This window comes from Aristolochia californica, unplaced genomic scaffold (assembly GCF_029961685.1).
Source record: "Aristolochia californica isolate CCGP_79_NKW_82.1479 unplaced genomic scaffold, dmAriCali1.0.hap1 SCAF_4, whole genome shotgun sequence".
Lineage (NCBI taxonomy): Eukaryota > Viridiplantae > Streptophyta > Magnoliopsida > Piperales > Aristolochiaceae > Aristolochia > Aristolochia californica.
The window spans coordinates 36,577,905-36,583,904 of NW_027182103.1; positions in this window are offsets into that span (position 1 = coordinate 36,577,905).

Genomic DNA, 6,000 nt, shown 5'->3' on the forward strand with positions numbered 1-6,000 from the left:
ATTATCCCTAGCAGTTTAGGTTCGTATTTATCTTTTTCAGTCCCTATACCCGTTATTTGATTTACGTTTTTACCTCTATACTGAGATTTTAATATTGTATGTTATATATTTAAAGAAATATATTTGAGTCTACTTCCCAAGGAAAAAACTTTTTTTTGCAATCGGAGTTATCTACAAAGAGAAATCGATATTTGAAGCAGCAAAGGTCAGACTACAAAAGAGGTTCCTGCAGCAGTAGAAAGCTTCAACTTTCGAGCTATTTTATGCTATCAAGAACGAGACTTTATATGGAGAATTATATATCAAAGGAAAGATCTGTAAGTCTATTTTCTTACCTATTCAAACAATTCTCAATCTGACTTTTTTATATGGAGATATTGATCCTGGAAGAATCAATGGTCATGCTGAAAAAAAGGGAAAGAGTACTTAGTTCGGTAGAGACCGAGATCTATCAGATTATAAGTCTCAATAGAAATATATTTTATGAAGAGAATTTATACTTGGATGAAAGGTATTTATGTATAGTTTCAGAAGGAGAAAATTTCATGTTAATTTGATCTATATTTAAGGATATATTCTCATTGGAAGAATCAAAGGTCATACTGGTATCCTGTTGCATTGATAAATTCGAATTTAAGCCGATTTTTTTACGTCACTTTTTTAGTCATTGTTATTGATCAACTATATCAGGAAAATATCCCACTTACCCCTTTTTCGATTACTACATCTATATTATTTGGTTCAAGCTGGAAACATAGTCATTACCTCCCAGTTTGAGGGGGAAGTAGAAGAAGTACAAGCAAGAGGTATTTTATTCCATATATTGTGGTAAGTTTTATGTGACTAGAATATTCAAGAAAGGGGGACCACAAAAGATGAAACTTTTGCATCCAAGAATAAATTTTTTTCAGCAAAGAAAATTAAAGATCAAGAATCCTGACTCGCAGTAATAATTGTGGTAACTATTGGTGATACCTGACTCGGCTCGACTCGATTCTATTTCTCCGGTTGAATTATTATTTTGAGCTATTCGCAACATATTCCTTGGTCAACATATTCCTTGGTCAATATATTATTTGGTGCAGATACTCACATCGAATTATTTCATGGGTCCTTTTACAGGGATTTTATTAATTTGGTTCGTGTTATATGGGCCCAGGCCCATTTCAGCTGCAGTTATTGTGTCTCTTTGGACGAGACATTATTATTGAAGAAGTGGTGGCCTCAACATCCAATCTTCCTGGTTATTTGACAACCTTACTCCTACCATCCTTTATTTGACTCTCACATACATTTTTGGGCCAACCTTTTGAGTGTTGCTTCAGTTGGGAGTTTAAGTCCATCATGTATATGGGTGTTTTAAGTCCATTGAGTCTTTTTTTACATATATATACCCGTGGGTCTTTTATCACCGTCTTGTGAATGACAAGCATTACCCACTTATAACTTCCTTTATTTTCGTCTTGTGAATGACATGCATTTATCACGTATCACGTGTTTTATCACCGTCTTGTGAATGACAGGCATTTATCACCCATTTCTAGCTGTGAGAGTTGGTGCCTGGGTTGGGACACCGTGATGGAGGAGCTTATTACTACATATATGTTACCCCCCTTAATTGGCATTTATTACTCCTACCACTTGAGAGTCGTTGTCCTATGGAGGTGGTGATGGGGGAGTTTTAACTATACTTCTGAGCACTACATGTAGACCCACTACCTGCGAAAGATAGGAGTGCCACTACTTGAGAATGATAGGAGTGTGCCCTACATCCAGTATGGGTTATGACTGGAGTATGGAGCGATGTCATATGGCTTGGAATGATTTTACTCTCACTTATCTTATGCTAGTTGAGCCTCATGGAAGAGAGCATCAACGTGAGGGGGAGTGTTGAAAGATATGGAGGACTGCCATTTTATACGAGAAGATCCTATACATCATTTGCAGCAAGCTGGGAATTCATGATGTTCTCTTACCCCCAGTTTAAGGGGGAGTATTGGAAAATGAGCCCAAGCCCGCACGACCAAGGAAAGCCCACATACCCAAGTGTGTTGGAAGATGGGATCAAACCCACACGACCAAGGAAGACCCACATATACAAGTGTGTTGGAAGATGGGCCCAATCCCATAAGATATGGATCCACCATGCTCACACGAACTAGTGGGACCCACCATTATCACGTGAGGTGACATTATGAGTCTTACACAAAAAGAAGTCTTATAGAGCCACAATTATAATGGAAGGAGGTGTCACAAAAGAGTTTTAGTTTAATGGTATTTTAGTCATGTTAGTCTTCTATTTATATTGGGTTATTTAATAATGCTAGGACTTATATTTAAGTGTTAGAGTTTGATGTTGGAAAACATGGCCCAAGCCCACACGACCAAGGAAGGCCCACATATCCAAGTGTATAAGAAGATGGGCTTAAGCCCATTAGACCAAGGAAGACCCATAGATCCAAGAGATATAGAAGATGGGCTCAAGGCCTACAAATCAAGGAGAAGGCCCATAGGCCCATATATATTGATGGCAGGATGGTAAATAAAGGGTTATCTCATAGAGATGATATTGATGTAATTATGTTAAAGTTCCAGGATTAAAACCCTAAACCCTAAACCCTAAACCCTAAGTTGAGGGGTATTATTGTAATATTTTAGTTTCATAAATCTATAAATAGAGCTTCAAGGGGAGGGTTAGGAAGAATCAATTCCATAACCTTTCTTCCTCCAATTTTCTCCCAATGGGTTTCTTTCCCTTTTTCTCCATGAGTTAAATTCATGGAGTCCTGAAAATCAACATGGTATCAGAGCTTTGATTTCAGACTCCAACTATGGCTTTTTTTTTTTAGGGTTCTTTTTTTTTTTTGTCACAGTTGCTGCTAGGGGTGGCTTCGAACCGAGCTGGCTCACAAGTGGCTGGAGTTCGGCTCGGTGCTGGTTTGGTTTGATTCGTTATCTATCGATCTCGAGCCGAGCTCGAGTTCGATAATCGGCTTGTTTACCTTAACGAGCTGAGCTTGACCGAAGCCAGGTTCGGTTTGTCGGCTCGCGAGCTGGCTCGAGGTGAGTCAAGATCGGTATCGGGTTGGGAGCGGGGGAGCGGGAGCGGGAGCGAGAGCGAGGGGAGGAAAAAAATTTCCTCCCCTCGTCACTGCCGAGCCCCTCCCGTTGGCTGTTGTCGCCGCCTCTACCACCTTCGACAGCTGCTCGTCGACCACCTCTGTGCCTGTCCGTTCAATTTCTTCCTTCAATTTCTTCCTCTCCTCGCAGTTGCCTCTATTTTCGTCGTCGCGGCCGTCGCAACCGTCATCCCCGATGACAGGTCCTCCCCGGCGTCGTAACCCCCTTCCCTCAGCATCGTCTCGGCGGCAAACCTGAACCAGTAAGTCCAGGGGAGAAATAATCTCCCCCCTCCCTCATGCAAAGATGATTTTGCACGTGCGAGATCATAAAGTAAAAAAAAAAAATTCCTTAAACTCTCCTTCCTCGTAGCTCTTGGCAAAAAATTAAAAATACATTTTATAGAAATAAGTTTCTATGATCTATTAGTGTCTCATATTTTTTTTTTAAAATATTTTTCTAATTGAAAATTCTTATTAAAAATCATATAGTTTTCTACGTAAGATTTTTCTACCAAGATGGGGTAGCAAACTGTACAGAAAATTTTTGATTATGTATTTAACAGTTGATGCTGTAATACTTTTAGCATGAAGCAATTTTCATTGCACTTTTGTGTTTGACATTTTATTTGATTAAAAATTTATCGATAAGTATAATAATATATTAGATTGATTATTAATTTTTATTTATTTCCCTAGAAGAGGCTATAAAAGGTCCATTTAACTTTCCTAAGAAAATTTTAAAATATTTCTTTTAATTTTATAATAAGTCACTAATAGTAATAGGATTTTATTTAAAGGTTTTTTTTTGGAATATGTATCATAGGTAAAATATTTCTACTTTTTCCTAGAATATAAATTTTCATCTAGGGGCACTAAGGAGGCCATAGTAAATTTATAGCCAGATTTAAAAATTACAAAACAAGCTAGACAACAATTGTAGTAAAAAAGATTAATATTGGTGCATTTTAATCCATTATTGAAATTCAATCCTGAACCTCCCCTATCATTATATTTTTTAAATGTATGCATAATTTTATATATAATTTATTCAAAGCCACCCCTACGTGTGAGATCATAAACAAGGAAAAAAAAACTCTCTGTCCCTTCCTAATGATTCTTGAAGAAATTAAAAAGATATTTTAGTAGAAATACGTTTCTAGAGACTATTAGGGGTTTTTTCACTAAATGTTGAAAAGACATTTTTAGTAGAAATATAGGGACAATTAGTGCCTCATGGTTTTTGAAAATATTTTTCTAATTATAAATTCTTGTTAAAAAATCATATAATTTTCTAAGTAAGATTTTCTTGCCAAGATGGGCTAGCAAACTGTATAGAAAAATTTTGAATAAGTATTTGACAGTTGATGATATAATCTTTTTAGCATGAGGCAATTTTTATAGCAATTTTGTGTTTAACTTTTTATTTGATTAAAAATTTATCAATAAGTATAATAATATATTAGATTAATTATTAATTATTATTTATTTCCTTAGAAAAGGTAATAAGAGGTCCATTTGACTTTCCTAAGAAAATTTTAAAATATTTCTTGTAATTGTTTAGTAAGTCTCTAATAGTAATATGATTTTATTTAAAGGATTTATAGTTTTTATTTGGGTGATTGAAAATTTGTAGTGATATTTCATTTAATTTTGTTGTGTTTGATCATTGTATGGACTTTATTCATAATGTTATGCATTGTATGGAGTGTTTAGACTATTTTATGAAGTGTATGGAGTGTATAAATGATTTCATGGAGTGTTTATGGAATGTATAAACAAATTTATGGAGTGTTTATGTAGGTATTATGTATATAAGTTATACCCAATTTTAAGTAGAGGTCATGCCGACTTTTATATAAGTATTATATACATAGATTATGCTCAATTTTAAGTAGAGGTCATACCCAATCTTATACATGTATTATATATATAGGTTATGCCCAATTTTATGTAGAGGTCATACCCAATTTTATGTAAAATATATGCATAATTTTATATACAATTTATTTTTTATATATATATTTTGAAAAGTTTTAAATGTATGTTGAAGCTCGAGCTCGGCTCGAACTCGGTTAAAATTTTTGGGCTCGAGTTCGAAAACAATTTTAGGCTCAAGACGAGGTTTGGCTCGAAGCTCCGCTCGAAATATTTAAATCAAGCTCGGCTCAAACATAGGTAGGTTCGGGCTCGGCTCGGCTCAATGCCACCCCTAGTTGCAACAATTGGGTTTGATTTTGTTAGTTGTTTTTTTCCCACTCTAGCTGGTCCAAGAATTTTTTTTCTCAGCGTCGTTGAAGTATAGTTTTCTTTGTTCAGCCCATATTTCTTTGCTATCTTTTTTATTTAGTCTTCTCGCCATTAGCAATAGCCGACGATACAAGTTTTTTTCTCCAACCTCTCACGTTTCTCGAATCCTGTGGGACATTCATCGAAGCCATCAATTACTTTGTAGTGTCCTTTCTATCTTTGATCTTCTCCATGGCACACTCTCAACTTATGGCCCCAGCCCTTATAGAACTCCATTCACTTTGAAGTTCAATATCGCTAATCCCACTACGGGATGTCAGCAGAAGCTCGAGATCATAGATGAGCAGAAACTGTGGGCTTTTTATCATAAGAGGATCTCGTAAGAGGTCATCAGAGATGCTTTGGGTGAGGAGTTCAGGGGTTATGTCTTCAAAATCATGGGAGGTTGTGACAAACAAGGTTTCCTAATGAAACAGGGAGTGCTTACTCCTGGTTGTGTGCTCCTTCTACCGCATAGAGGAACACCGTGCTTCCGTGGTTATGGGAGACACAATGGAGAACAAAGGAGGAAGTCTGTTCGAGGATCCCTTTCCTTCACAAAGAAGAGAACAGACACATTGGGAATCCGCTC